Below are 16,427 nucleotides of genomic sequence, written 5' to 3'. Positions count from 1 at the left end.
GAAAAATAGTGAATACCATACTACGGTATGACGGAATTTTTTTGTGGTTTTGAAACCGCAACATTTTCATACCACGGTAAACGGTGAAACCGGTAACCGGCACATGCCTAGTACCCGCATAATATCACATGCTACAAAGCCTCCACCTCCCAGCTAGGTAGGCTGTGTCACGTCACTAGTGGCACTGCCTGTCTCCAGGTCTGCCCTGCGGCACCATTATTGTGAATGGCGCAAAGACTTGTGGTTACAGCTTCCAAGTGGCACCGTGAATATACTAGTCCTTCTCAAAAAATTTGCAAAATGTGATAACGTTCATTATTTTCTGTAATGTACTGATAAACATTAGACTTTCATTTATTTTAGATTCATTACAGACAACTGAAGTAGTTCAAGCCTTTTACTGTTTTAATATTGATGATTTTGGTAAAAAAAAAAGTCATGAAAAAAAAAAAATCCCTAAAGAACTACTCTAAAGAAGCTACTAACCTAATCATCTGAATCCACGAATTAACTCAAAACCCCTGTGAAAGATTCCTGAGGCTTTTAAAAACTCGCAGCCTGGTTCATTGCTCAGAGCCGCGATCTTGGGCAAGACTGCCGACCTGACTGCTGTTCAGAAGGCCATGATTGACACCCACAAGCAAGAGGTTAAGACACAGATGAAATTTCTGAGCGAATAGTCTGTTCCCAGAGTGCTGTATCAAGGCACCTCAGTGGGAAGTCTGTGGGAAGGAAAAAGTGTGGCAGCAAACGCCGCACAACCAGAAGAGGTGACCGCACCCTGAGAAAGATTGTGGAGAAGGGCCGATTCCAGACCTTGGGGGACCTACAGAAACAGTGGACTGAGTCTGGACTCTGGAGTAGAAACATCCAGAGCCACCGTGCACAGGTGTGTGTTGGAAATGGGCTACAGGTGCCGCATTACCTAGGTCAAGTCCCTTTTGAACCTGAAACAGTGGCAGAAGCGCCTGGCCTGGGCTACAGAGAAGCAGCACTGGACTGTTGCTCAGTGGTCCAAAGTGTTTGTTTTTTTTCAGATGAAAGCAAACTTTGCATGTCGTTCAGAAATCAAGGTGCCAGAGTTTGGAGGAAGACTGGGCAGAAGGAAATGCCAAGATGCCTGAAGTCCAGTGTCAAGTACCCACAGTCAGTGATGGTCTGGGGTGCCATGTCAGCTGCTGGTGTTGGTCTACTGTGTTTTATCAAGGGCAGGGTCAATGCAGCTAGCTATCAGGAGATTTTGGAGCACTTCATGCTTCAATGTGCTGAAAAGTTTTATGGAGATGAACATTTCAATTTTCAGCACGACCTGGCACCTGCTCACATTGCCAAAACCACTGGTAAATGGTTTACTCACCATGGCAATACTGTGCTCAATTGGCCTGCCAACTCTCCTGATGTGAACCCCATAGAGAATCTGTGGGATTTTGTGAAGAGGAAGTTGAGAGACACCAGACCCAACACTGTGGATGAGCTTTAGGCCGCTATCGAAGCATCCATAACACCTCAGCAGTGCCACAGGCTGATTGCCTCCATGCCACGCCGCATTGAAGCAGTCATTTGTGCAAAAGGATTCCCGACCAAGTATTGATTGCATAGCTGATATAATTAATTGAAGGTTGACATATTTTGTATTTAAAACACTTTTTTGTATTGGTCTGATGAAATATGCTAAATTTTTTTTTGAGGTAGGGATTTTTGGGTTTTCTTGACTTTTTTGCCTATCAATATTAAACAATAAAAGGCTTGAACTACTTGAACTATTATCACAATATGCTAATTTTTTGAAAAGGACCAGTATAAAATTGATGAATTCATGACCTGCATGAGTGTTCCTTTAACCCTTTAACACCGAACGTGTTGGCAGCGACGCGTTTACGCATATCGTCTTTGAAGCTTCGTCACGCTGTAATTATGTCACCCACGTGCCGCTGGTTGGTCTCGTTTGAAAGTGTGGAAGTTGATGTCCACACCAGTTTTTATTTGAAGTCAATCTGCCAAGAAAAACGGGAGATAATGTCATTTAAGTTTTATAGCTTTATTGCACTCATAAATATGCATTAAAATGCTGCATGGACCATGTATCCATCTCCATATTTCCATCATTTCTTGTCCTTTTTCAAAATGGAAAGCAGCACAAAAGACTACAAATCCCAAGAGCCGTTGTGATGTCAAGAAGGACGAACCGAATGTGATCATTTTTAATAAATTTTCGAGCGAGGCGCCAACCATTGAAAGGGAGGCATGCGAAGCAAGCAACGGCCGGTGTTGTGCCGAAAAATAGCCGCCCCGCGCGAGCGACTTTGAAACATGCAGAATGAATCTAAAACTACCTTTAGCGCAAGCTAATGCATTATTTCATTAACTCAAGGAAGAAGATGAGCCGTATTTGTCATTGTTTTCTTGGGAGGAGTCGGCGTCTCGGCGAGTAGAAGTGACAGCAGCTCGCAAACGGCGAAAGAGTCGGCTGTGTGACGTTGTGTGTGACGCAGCTCCGTGACCTGTTCAAGAAGAAGCTTTATTGAGTGCGCAAAAAAAAAAAAAAAAAAAAAAAAAAAAAAAACTTTATTGGGTCGCATGCCTGAAAAATTTGAATTGAACTGAACTACTTGTCAGTATTTTTTTAAAATACTTTTTTTCAATGTTATATATATATATATATATATATATATATACAGTGCTGCTCGAAAGTTTGTGAACCCCATAGCGATGGTCAGATTTTTTGTAAAAAAAACTAAAATAACCTTATTAAATGTTAAGTTATACCCAAATCCACAATACTGACATTCCAAATAATGGACTGAAACAAAAGAAATAGTTATATTGTCATTCTTTATTTAACAAAAGTGGTTGATTTAAGAAAAACTCAGATATCATGTGTGCAAAAGTATGTGAACCCCTTCAGTTAATAGGATATTGCGCCTCCTTTTGCAGAGATTACCTCAACCAAACGGTTTCTGTAGTGACTAATCAGCCTCTCACATCTACTTTGGGGGATTTTTGCCCATTCTTCCTTGCAGAACGCAGTCAGTTGAGAGAGGTTTGATGGGCGTCTGGCATGAACTGCTCGCTTCAGGTCCCGCCACAGCATTTCAATGGGATTTAGGTCAGGACTTTGACTGGGCCAGTCCAGAACACGAATCTTCTTCTTTTTCAGCCATTCCTTGATTGTATTGCTGGAATGCTTTGGATCATTATCATGTTGCATGATCCACCTTCTGCCAAGCTTTAACTTCAAAACAGATGGCGTCAGGTTATGTTCTAGGATTTGACAATATTCCTCAGAATTCATGATTCCCTGGACTATGTGGAGTTGTCCAGGTCCTGAGGATGAAAAGCAAGCCCAGATCTTGACATTCCCACCTCCATGCTTCACAGTTGGGAGAAGGTTCTTTTGGTGGTATGCAGTGTTGACTTTTCGCCAGACATGGCGGTTTTGGTTGTGACCAAACAGTTCAATTTTGCACCTACATCAGTTGATGAAAACTCTTTTTAATTTAGTCTCGACAACACAACTGTTAAAAAAACAAAAAAAAACTACTGAATTGATTGATTAGGAAATCAGGTTGAAATAATAGAAAATTCCAAAATGTTGAGGGGGTTCACAAACTTTTGAGCAGCACTGTACATATATAAATTTTCTTCACTATAATCTTTTCAATTTTTATGTAGATGTGTGTTGGAGAAGCTTGATTGCATGTACGTATATACTTTTGATAAGGTGATGGGTACAACACCTAACTTCACAAAGAGATATCCTCCAAACACTTTTTGTGTTAGATGATATATATAATTTTTTTCTCTCACTATTTTGCACAGTATATAACCTGTTTTGACCATAGTATGTGTAAAGGCCAAAAACGCCTATGACCATACCTGCTGTTTGTGTTGAATAGTCAAACATAAAACTATTCAATCTTATTTTTTTCTATTGAATGTTTATCCTAACAAGTTGAATAAATATTATCAAGCTTCAAAACGGTTGGTCGAGCATGTTTGGTTGTCAATGGGACATCAACATTACAAATTTTGAAAAAAGATTTTGGGATTTTTTTTTTTGTCTTTTTGGGTCCAAAATGTGGATTATAATTGGTCAGTGAAGAAAACAACAGTTTAGACATGAAGTTCAAGGTGTCCTGAAAAAAGGGACCCAACTTGGCCATTGTAAACAACTTTTTCTTTGAAATATAAAGGCAACATCAAATGCATGCAAATTCGGCCAAAATAGGCTTAGGTGTTAAAGGGTTAATAAAGGTATAGAAAAAAGTGGGCCTGACCTGACCTGCTTACTAAATGCTTGCTAAATAACTCTTGTAAGCGCCATAATGCATTGTAATCAAATACAGGGAGTCCTCTGGTTTCGACATCCTACGACATTTCGACTTTACGATGCCTGTGCCTCTTCTACCATTTGGTCCCATGTGCCATAACTTCTGCTTAGCTAGTAAATGGTGCTTGTTTGCGTTTGCGCGATGGGAGTATATTTGCCTTTTTCGCCCTCCTTTTTTCACAAAATAGCCCAAAGAAGAAAGCTGTGTCTTTTAGGTTCCGTCAAAACAATAGCGATTACCATGGAAACAAAACTTAACATCATAAAAAGAACGGAGAAAGGAGAGCCTTCGATATAGATATGCTATGTTCAGACCTAAGTTAAACCGTTGCGTGACAAACACCTTACTCATCGCCAAATGCAGTTTTGTGTTCACACAGACCTTATGTCGCCGACAGTGAAAGTCAAATAACTTCCGATTCACCTAGCCTAAAAATAAGGACAGTAATGTAACGAATCTGGTTCCAAGTATGCTTCAGGGTGCAATGTTGATGTGCTGCTGAGTGCTGTGTTTTCTGGGCTGTCCCTGAACGCACCGCGTGTCTGACTAGAAGGAGAGAGGGAGGGGCCCACGAGATGGGCTGTTTTGGTTTCGTTTCCAGTAGTCATATTCCGTGCTTTTGGTTCCAAATAAACCATTGAATAACCGTAACCCTCCATCCACTTCTCCGCAAAAATGGTAAGTGCAGAAACTTATTTTATTATTTTAATGTACTTTGCCATTTTTATTCCTGAACATTTTGACATAAATTTTGACTTTAACAGTGAAATCCAACTTAAGCGGAAATTCAGGTTACGTCGCAAGCGCAGGAATGAAACTCATTCGTAACTCGAAGACTCCCTGTATTGATTTTTTAATTTTAAAAAATGAGCCGCATCCGAGGGATCAAAGAACCGTATGCGGCACAGAGCCACTGGTTGCCAACCCCTGGGCTATACAGAGTGACATTGCAAATGAGATGGGTTACATGGCTTATGTTTAGCAATTAACAAGTGTCCTCAGCAAGAACCGAAATCAAGGTTCAGGTTTGTGTTTTGGGGGACCAGAGGGTGAATAAAGATTGCCACACATTAACATGAGTTATCAGATGTGTCTGGAGTGTATGTGAAGGCAAAAAACGATAAAGGGACTCAGATCTACCCATGTGGACACAAGACTCCTGAATAAATGTGTTGGTGTATTGACCAGTGGTGTGTCACATCGGCCTTTTAAGTCTTCTCTGCTGGTAGAGGAAGGCCCACATCCGCAGTACACAGCCAGTCTCTGGTGCTGACGTACCAAATCTTGGTTCTTCAGTATTAAATGCGTCTTCCCATGAACAACACACGACTTTCTGCACAACAGCTTTATAGAAAAATCATTCCATTGTACCTACATTATCTCACAGGACATTTAATCAACTATACCCTATACTATATACCGTATTTTTTGGACTATTAAGTCACAGGTTTTTTTCATAGTTTGGCTGGGGGTGCGACTTATACTCAGGAGCCACTTATGTTTGAAATTATTAACACATTATGATATCATTTCATGTGTTATTTTGGTGTTTTGGAGTGACACTGAAGGGTTGGTAAACTTTTTAGCATGTTCTTTATGCTATACTTATCTGAATAACTTAATAGCTATGGCCACGTTCGCGTTCTGCCTTTGGCAATGTGTGTTCAATTGTATTATTGACTTTTTTATATTGAAATGCATGCTTTTAGTTTGTGGCGCTTTCACGCCCACGTGGGGGCGCACTTGCACTTGTTTACGTGAAGAAGAGTGCTCACACGCCAGAAGAAGACCGACAGCTACGTAGCTCTGACTGAGTGGGCTAGTTAGCGAGAGAGAAACACGGCAGCAAACCTACATTCATTGTTTATGCTTGTAAAATATCTCTACAGAGGCAACGCCTGTGTGTATCATCTTTCCTGTTGTTGTTGTTGTGTGTTTTCCACCCGCAATCGGACACTTAGAGCCAGTTGTGTGGTTGTTTGAACGATGCGCTAATGCTAGCGAACGCATGCTAACCGTTTGTGTCATGTCATTGCTGTAAAAGCACCTAATTATCATTTATTTACGTCGATGCGAACCTGTTTGGTATCGAGGACGAAATTGATTCAGCAAATCATACGGACGTCCAGCATCGTCATTTAGTTTAGCCCGCTGAATAGCCAGGACCGAGCCATAGCGTCCTGGTGAGGACAGTATATTCGCATTTCGTTGTTCATGCACTGTACACTTATTCAGCATGTTGTTCTCTATTGTATTTTTATATCAAATTGCCTTTCAAGATGACATGTCTGTTCTATGTGTTGGATTTTATCAAGTAAATTTCCCCCAAAAATGTGACTAATACTCCGGTGCGACTTGTATATGTTTTTTTTCTCTTCGTTGGGCATTTTATGGCTGGTGCGACTTATACTCAGGTGCGACTTGTAGTCCGAAAAATACGGTACCTTAACAGTTTTAATGTTACACTTTACGGTCTAAACAGCATTATACAAACCCACATTTTGTGCACTACCATGAACAGCTTGCCTGGGATATACCTGTACCATACAGATACCCATGGAAATGAACAAAATCGAAAAAGCAGAGTCATTTTTGCGGTGTATTGCGAATTCTTATCAGTTCAGCCAAGAACATACACTACTAAATACTGCATTGTGCATTTGAACATTGATTGGAAATGCATTGCCCCAATGAAAATGTAATAGTCCACTTGAGCACTAGCAAGCATTTGCAACTGAAAACTGGAGTCCAATCATTTCTACACAGAATGAACCTGGCAGAATATCAGATGAGCCACAGCCGGTGAATGTGACAAAAGTAAACAATCACCAACACAAAATGGTGAATTAAATAAAGATGCATTTTGCAGGTTGAAAGTAATCTCTCCTCAATTGACAAAACAAAAATTGAACTCAATATGGAAGCCATATCCATGAATTCCATGGGCAGAAAAGACAGAAAACTGAAGAAATGTTGACCAAAGCACATACCTAGCACTCATAATCATTAATCTCACATATAGGTACAAAATGGTAAACCACGGCACCAACAAGGACAAGAGAAGGGCAAAGTAATGTAAAAAAAAAAAAAAAAAAAAAAAAAAATCCTAAAATAAAAAATACATGAGCTACAAGGACATATGTATAGATGACTTTGTAAGAAATGCAGTTAGTAAATTTGGCTACTCTTAGGCCCATATCAGGTTGTTACTCATAATGTACTTATTAGCAGTGTTGTTAATAATGGCGTTAGAGTATAACGGCCTTACTAACGGCGTTATTTTTTTCAGTAGTGAGTTATCTAATTAATTACCATAATTTTCTGACTATAAGGCGCACCTGACTATAAGCCTCGACCCACAAAATTCTACACGAAAACGGCATTTGTTCATAGATAAGCCGCACTGGACTATGAGCTGCAGCTGTCCTCACTGTATTATGGGATATTTACACCAAAAGATACTAACCGGTAACGCTATATTTGACAGCGGCATCATTAGATCAAATGAACCCCAATGAAACTTTGAATCAATTGGGTGCAAAGCTTCATTGCTTCAAGAAGCTTCATTTGGCCATCACTGCTCCCTCGGAGGAGACAGTCAACCTCTGCTGCCAACTGCTGTCAACACTGTTGTCGTCCAACATGCGTCCTAACATGCATTGCAGCGCTACAGATGTAAATAAAAATTTAAACTCATGTTCTGTGCTAATTATTTCTTCAATTACTGTTCCAGTTGTTGTATTCATTGCTAGTTATGGTATTTGGTAACACTTTATTTGAAAGTGGCGCCATAAGACTGCCATAAAACCATCATAATTATGACACGACACTGCCATTAGCATTCATGAATGCTTCTGATAGATGTCATATCTGGCAAATGAACTCACTTTTGAATGGATGTAAAGATCTGAGCTGGACATAAAAGGAATGAGTGACATAATTCATAATGTCATTAAAGTCCATGATAGTGTCATGTCACAATTATGATGGTCTTATGGCAGTCTATGACACCGCTGTTAAAGAGAGTGTTACCTATTAACCCAAATAAATTAACAAATGAGCCGCACTGGACTATAAGGATTCAAAATGAGGGGAAAAAAGTAGCGGCTTAATAGTCAGAGAATAACGGTAAATATAGTTAGTGACAAAATTTGCCAGATGACAATCACAACTGCAATCATAAGCATTCATTAATGCCCATGACAGTGTCATGTAATAATTATGACGGTATTATGACAGTCTTATGACTCCGCTCTCAAAGTGTTACCTATTAACCCAAATAAATCAACAAATAAGCCGCACTGGACTATAAGACGCAGGATTCAAAATGAGGATTCAAAATGAGGAAAAAAAGGTGCGGCCTGTTGTCCGGAAATTACGGTACTTTTCTCATCTTTGCAACGGCGTTACCGTAACTGAGGATGTAAAGGCATGCGTTACCATGCGTTACTACGTTGGTTGAATGACGCGAGAAAAGTGAGAGACACCCATTCACGGAGAAAGCAGAGCGAGAGTGGGGAGGAGGGACGCTGTTGCAAACGCGATAGTCTGGGTGGCTCCAATAGACCTGACTGTAGTCAATTGCCTACAAACTACACCCAGATGATGCTAAGATAGATATCACATGTAGATCACATGTATACAGAACTAGATGCAAAATGATAGATTCGCCGGCGTTAGTAAACAGCCGCCATCTTAAAGCAGTAGACTTCTCAGGAAGGCTCTGTTATACAGAACCTTCCTAGCGAACCGAAGCAACTTTTTATCTAAAATACCGTATTGGCCCGAATATAAGACGATGTTTTTTGCACTGAAATAAGATTGAAAAAGAGGAGGTCGTCTTATAACTGCGGTCTAAAAAAAAAAAAAAAAAAAAAAAAAAACTGCGGCCTAGACATATACCCATTCACGACGCTTGATGGCGCCAGTCATCAATGAATCGAATGCTGAACGCGACTCGGGCGGCCAAAGCGAACCCCTGACACGAAGAAGAAAGTGGTAAGAAGGAAAAGAGAAGAAAATACCGGTAATAGAAGAGATAACCGAAAATGGAGAAACTTCGCGACAATTTGGAGAAAAGTGGGTCGAAGATTGGCCAGGTTAACCGGTGTTTGGCCATTCCTTACTACGCGGCGAAACGTCCTACACAATGCTCAGGGCGCTTGCATATGCATTCACACGCATGCGCACATCCGTTGGAAGCGGCGAGTACTCACTATTTTTGTTTTTATTTAGTTATTTAGAACCTTTTCACAGCCTCAAAGATACTTTTTGCATGTATTACCCTCTCATACTTTTAACCATTGTGTTTTTTTGTGTTAGCTTTGAAGCAGTTGACCACATTAGTCACGTAGCGTATTTAAATCGTCCTTATTTGACATAACTACATTTAAGTATTTTCTGCAGGCATTTCTTTAGTACGTTATTCCTGTATGCATCTAAACAAAACAAGTTTAGAGCGCACGGTAGTAATTTAGGTGTCAAATTCGACTAATGTAGGACGTTTCGCCGATGTAGGACATTTTGGCAGAACACCGGCAGCTGAGGAGAAGTTATGACGCAAACTTCAAGTTGATGGTGATAAATGAGGCGGTGTCTTCAAACAACTGCAAAGCGGCTGTGAAATATGGTGTCACAGAGTGTAATGTACGGAGATGGAGAGCTCAAAAAGATCGCCTAAAAAATGCTCAGTCAGAGAAAAGCTTTCCGTGGTCGTTTCTGTATAAAAATTAATTTGGTGTTCAAAAAGTCTTTTTTCAAACTTAAGTCTTGAAAAAGAGGGGGTCGTCTTATAATCGGGGTCGTCTTATATTCGGGCCAATACGGTACTCCTAAATGGGCAAAATCTTGACTTGGATCTATCATTAAATGATGAAACAGTTTTAAAACTTTTACATGTTAAAAGTAGACAAAAGGGAACTAATGCAAAAACGGGAGCAATTTTGGCACTTTTCACAATGTTAATGGTTGATTCTAAACATTAAATGACTTCCGAACATAGCAAAGGTTGCTGCCTAATTATCGCAATATCCACAATTCCCGTGTCTAGTTAAGTTTAGGGTAAAGAATTGGGCTAGGGCGAATTGTCCCAAAAACCGTTTGAACTTCACATTGTGTGACATACGTTTTTTTTTTTTTTTTTTTTTTTTAATGGAAAAAAAATCATGAAAAGTAACACCAGTTACTTTGCCAAGTAACTAATTACTCTTACATACAGGTAAATGAGCTACTAACTCAATTACCGTATTGGCCTGGTGTTTTTTGCATTGAAATAAGACTGAAAAAGTGGAGGTCGTCTTGTATTCGCGGTCTAGACATTATTCCCATTCACGACGCTAGATGGCGCCAGATATCATTGAAGCGATGTTCTGAGATCTCAGTTCTCAGCTACTCTCAAGTTCAATCAGTTTGCATTATTTTATTGCAATGTTTTTCCTTATTCAGATTTGTTTCAAGACTACAGTTACAGTTCGACTTCACTTTGATGGTTAATGCAGTTATTGCAATTTTGTTGTTTTTCAGAACAGATTGGTTTATTTACATTTCAAAAACCAGAAGCCATTCATTTACGAATGTGATTGCATTTTAATTTACATATTTAAATGTTCAGATATTAAGATTTGAATGAGGCAAAATAACATGCTTTTTTCTCTCAAGTATATTGTTATAATCATGTTTCAGATGTACTGTAATTATTTTCTGTATAAAAATTAATTTGGTGTTCAAAAAGTCTTTTTTCAAACTTGAGTCTTGAAAAAGAGGGGGTCGTCTTATAATCAGGGCCGTCTTATATTCGGGCCAATACGGTACTTTTTGGGAGGAGTAATTTGTAACTGTAATAAATTATTTAAAGTAAGCTTAACAACACTGCTTATTAGTGTATTATTAGTGTATTAGTTCTAATAGCTCACATTCGGCAAGAGAAACTGTACTCCACATATTTGCTGCTTTCATCAGTGGTCTCATCCTTACCCACAGGCCAAAATATTAGTAGGCACTTTGACAAAATACAAAACTAATTTGTGTTTGCATTCTACAAGGCTCACAATACAAGTGATTAGAGCTGCAGCTATCGATTATTTTAGTAGTCGATTAATCGATGAGCTAGTTAGTTCGAATAATCGAGTTATCGGATAAGGAACACAAAAAATTAAAATACCTGTGGCCTATACTACGAAGGTAGTTTTCTGGCTTAGCAGGGTAACTTCGAGAGTAACTTCATCACGTGCGACCTAAGTTCGCAGCTAAGCGAGACTACGAAAGGTGGATATGTTGGAACCAAGAAGTGTTGCCATGGCAACACACGCCACACGCCAAACCTGGTCGTCTCAGAGTTAGATCTTGCTTAACCCCAGAATTCTAATTAACCACGCTATAATTAAACAGCACTCCTCCGCGGACGTGTCCTCCTGACAATGACAGCGTACCTGGACGACCCATACGACATTGGCGCGCGGATTGTGAGGGGCTCTCTTCGGAGTGCACGGGTTTTTGGAGACCGCCAGAATCCGCTGGCGTACCCGGAAGATGTTCTCCATGAAAGATATAGATTTTCAGCTGAGGGAATTCTTTACCTGTGCCAACTTATCGAGGCGGACGTCACTATCATGTAACCCGCCGAAGTCAGGCCCTCACAAACGGGCAGATTGTGTGCCTCTCCGTGCGCTCTTTCACCGGGGACAATATATGCATTCCAATGGTGATGCTGAATATCTGCGTAAGAATACTGTATGCCGTGCGATTCGAAGTGGGGTATGGAAACACTTCAAATTAATCGTTGAAATTGCTGAATGTAAACGAATGCGGAGCTTTGCTCTCATATAGAAATATATTTAACGAACTTTTCCAGCGTTATTTTGTTGTGTAAATGAGTTAATAATAACCATACAAATATGTAGACTATTTAAACATTGAGAAAACTTGCGTTTTTTTCTGCCAACTCGAAGAGATTAAATTAAATGTCAAATCCACTGATAGGACAGACGCACAAATATAAAAGATATAAATGTTTATTGAATACTCATCTTACAGTCTTGTTTAACTGTGAAAATTCGTTACAAAAGACGGGCTTTAATTCACGCAACAACGCATGGCATCCCCGCATTTCCTCCTCCTCCTGAGTCCTCACAAAGATAACATAAAATTATGGAGGGGGGGGGGGTCGGGTCGGGCTCGGGCCTGCAAATAAAGTTAATTGATCGGGCTCGGGTCGGGCTTGATTTTTTAGGCCCAAACTAAGGAAGAAAAAAAAAAGGACATACGTATTCATACAGTCAATGGGACTAAACATACAATTATCCTGCTTCATGTGATGATGTGCGATAAATTATTTCTTACTGTTAACGTACCAAATCTTATTTTATTGTCCTGACAGCAGGCTTTATTTCTTTGCATGGACATAGTAAACTGGCATATTGACGCATTCACAAATCACACGATCTGTAAATTCGCTGTCAACAGACCCGTTGCGTTCTACTCGCTGAAACGGTGTTCGATTTCGCGGTGAGGGTGGATTTTAATTCCTCATAACTCCGTATGATCATCGCGCATTCCTCCTCCGTGAAGTAAGGTGCCCGTGCCATCGTCACAAGTAGTGTTTGACTCTGGTCTCCGCCCCCTTTTATGTGAACGCGCAGTAACTCTGACTGGGTTGACACAGGTTCGACTAATCAACCTCATAATCAGCGTCGTAGCACCGACTGACCACAAACTAGACAACCAGGTTTTGTCAACTCCGGTTACCCGCTGGTAAACTGGATTACTTCTGGGGAGGTTGAACTCAGTTCGTAGTATAGGCCACGGAGCTGAGCCTCTAACATTATAGAAAAATAAATAAATGATGATCTATGTACAGCAAAGTCCGCTAGCTTAAGTGCTATAAAATGCTAAATTTTTTTTTTTTTTTTTTTTTACATTGCTTTTAACAAATGGTTCAGACACATATTCCCACAAAAAAAGGCTAAATATACTTTAAACTAAATTACGAATGCATTAAAAAAAATTTGCTTAAACAGAAACTTAGCGTATATTGGTCTTAACAGGGAGCAGCTGGATTCAGCCATGTGAAATGACGCAGACTACAGGCAGTGTATCGATCCATATCAACAAAACTAAATCCAAAGACTTTCAAAACAAACCATTACAACGCGGCAAACGAATACTGGAAGCAGCAAAATTTAATTCGAATCTTTTTTTCCTAATCGAATACTCGAGTTAATCGATTAATCGTTGCAGCACAATTTATGTTGTTTTTGTTATTTCATTAAAAATCAATTAGGAATTTAACCCATTGACAATGATAAAACTAATTTTTTTTATGATCCAAATTAAGATTATTCTAAATGTTTTAAGCCATATCTCGGTCAATTTTTATTTAATTTCAAATCAAATGTTTAACATAATTTAGGCAGTCCTTTGACTAGCCAATACGGCAAGGCTCGGCATTATATGATGATCAGAGCAACTTCATATTTCACATAAAGTACAAGATGTAAAGAACCTAACCGGACATCATCATCACAATGATAAAACTAATTATTGTAGTGATCAAATTAAGATTATTCTAAATGTTTTAAGCCATATCTCAGTCAATTTTTATTTCATTTCAAATCAAATGTTTGACATAATTTAGGCAGTCCTTCTACTAGCCAATACGGCAAGGCTCGGCATTATATGATGATCAGAGCAACTTCATATTTCACATGAAGTACAAGATGTAAACAACCTAACCGGACATCATCATCACATTGAAAAGTGCCATTTAATGAAATCCTCAACTAATGACCTAAAGTAACCACAGTAGCGTTGAACTTAGCAGTGGTGGCTCCGCCATGTTGTCAGATTCAAAGCAAAAGGCTGTCTGCACTACATACAACAAACTTTCTGTGAGGATTGTTCCAAAACATCCTGCAAAAAGGCATACGGGGTTGCAATCACAAAAAGGTGACATATCCGCGGCCGCAAGTGCGCAGTGAAAAATGAGTGTTTTCGAAAGTGCCTATTATTAGTTACAGCTGCATTGATTTCAAGTTAGTGTAAAGAGAACAAAACAAAATGTTTGTCATAATAACAATGTTCACTTTGTTTTGGTTCAATTATTTATATCATTTGGGTTACCTTGCATCTACATACGTCGCATGTTTTGCTTCTCCCCTTAACTATTGAACCACTAAAACGCAATAAAAACCTTGTTATCAAACATATTTGTGGCGCGTGTATTGAGACATTTCAAAGTTCTGAGTTTGAATCTGCAGGTGCACCACTTGTTGCATCACCGAGCGATGAGCGACAAGCACTTTCAGTGGATAATTCAGTACAGGACAGCGCAATATTTCACTTCAGATTCGCACACCAATACTAATCGTGACACAACTGAACAGAACTTACATTGAAACGTCGAAAAGCGGCGGACCAGCTAGAGCAGTACGATAATACACAGACGACTTTTGTCCCTCGAAAGTAGTGTTTGCATGCTGTTCCGGAAGCGAGTTAGGTGATTTCCGCTTAACATTTCAAATTAAAGGACCTTTGACAATACAGGCAGATGGCGTTGATATTAGCGCACCATTTGCAAACGTTATTACTTCTTGGGATCTCCCCATAAGAACATTATTTTATGGATGTTGCACTGTCTTTATGTATACATAAAGAAAATATTTTTCTCCCCCTAACTTCATGGTGAAGGTGTCTACAAAAACAAGTTCATCCTGTTGAGAATGGAATGTTCTTCCTCAATGAAACTTTTGGTCTTGCATTTACATTACAAGCATTCCATCCCAAACGTGTCTGAACTCATAGAAATGGTACTTCCAGGTAATCCATAGCTCCTGAATAAAAAATGACTCATCTGAAGTCAAAACAGAAACGTTTCCTAAGGCCAAAACACATTCCATCAGTTATCATAGTATGAAGGAAGCATGTGTTGCTGTTTTTCTTACATTTAAATAAAGCAGTATTTTCATGTCCTTTTAAAGTGCAAGTCTAGAAAACAGGATAAGGTCAGCAGCAGGACTATGCATAGTAATAACTTACCAGGCCAGAGCAAAGTACATAAAAATAACTACATTCGTGTATTTGTCTATAGTAGACAATTAAGAGCTCTTTAAAATGCTGCTAAAGAATTAAATTTTTAGGCTTCCTGGAGGCACTTATTTTTTCCCCTCCTACCAGTCTGTATCACAGCCACTGATGTTGTTATTGCACAAAACCCATATAACGTTAAACACAGGTGTATTTTGGGAGATGAGGTGGAAGCATAGCCTAATAAAGAAGTTATGAGGAAATTGCAGTTGCATCAAAGCCCCTAACGGCTCTCCCGATATCGGCAGATCTCTCATTTAGGCCTCCGCAGAAAAATACTGGAGGGGCTACTTGTGAACATTCCCAGTCAAAATGGATTAGGTATTTATCGCTGTCTGCAACTGGCTGGAACCGATTCAAGACATACCCCACCTACTACCCATATGCAGCTGGGATAGGCTCTATAGGATGAATAAAATGAATCCATCACTGTTAATGGCACTGAAACATGATCGTTTACTGACAATGCTCCAAATAAAAATTAATTTTACATCTATTGCCATTGATGGCAGCCACTGCCAGTGAGTTAAAAGATGGAAAGTGTTGATGGAAAAGCTGCACCGTGTTGTCTAAGAGCAAATATTATGGCTGAACGACAACAAGCCGACACATGTTCACATACTGTACTCCAAACATTCCTGTTCTTGACATGTTTAAGCCACACAGTAGAAGGGGAGCCCCAACGGTGTATAGACAACGGCTTTTTGAGTGTGTGTATGCGGGGGTGTTTTCATTAAATGCACTTTGGTTAAGCGGTGGCTGTGTGAAATACCAAACCTCCAACCATAAACCAAAAGTGCTAAATATCTCTACAAAACACAGTACATCTTGTTTTTTATTTAGAAGGCTGACCTTACATCACATGGCTCTGATGAGGTCACAGAATATGTGCTCATCTTGTTACATTATAATGACATCATGGCTATGATATCATCAAACATAATATTGTGGGAGTAGCTTGAGTTGAAATGCTTTAGCTCATAAAAAAATAAAAGTTTAACCACATAATAACTGTAA

The 16,427-nt window shown here is 39.4% G+C and overlaps 1 protein-coding gene across 2 annotated transcripts in view; it reads right to left on the bottom strand.

The window, feature by feature from the left end:
- The window catches only part of rassf7a (Ras association domain family member 7a), a 70,703-nt gene extending 55,877 nt beyond the window's left edge, over positions 1–14,826 (bottom strand). For both annotated transcript variants that reach the window (XM_057836225.1, XM_057836222.1), the window contains exon 1: positions 14,718–14,826. The gene's annotated coding sequence lies outside the window, so the exon portion shown is untranslated. The remainder of the gene's footprint in view (positions 1–14,717) is intronic.
- Between the last annotated feature and the right edge of the window lie 1,601 nt (positions 14,827–16,427).

This window comes from Corythoichthys intestinalis, chromosome 5, assembly GCF_030265065.1.
Source record: "Corythoichthys intestinalis isolate RoL2023-P3 chromosome 5, ASM3026506v1, whole genome shotgun sequence".
Lineage (NCBI taxonomy): Eukaryota > Metazoa > Chordata > Actinopteri > Syngnathiformes > Syngnathidae > Corythoichthys > Corythoichthys intestinalis.
The sequence above is the reverse complement of the archived record's forward strand: the minus strand, read 5'-3'. Positions and strand labels throughout refer to the sequence as shown.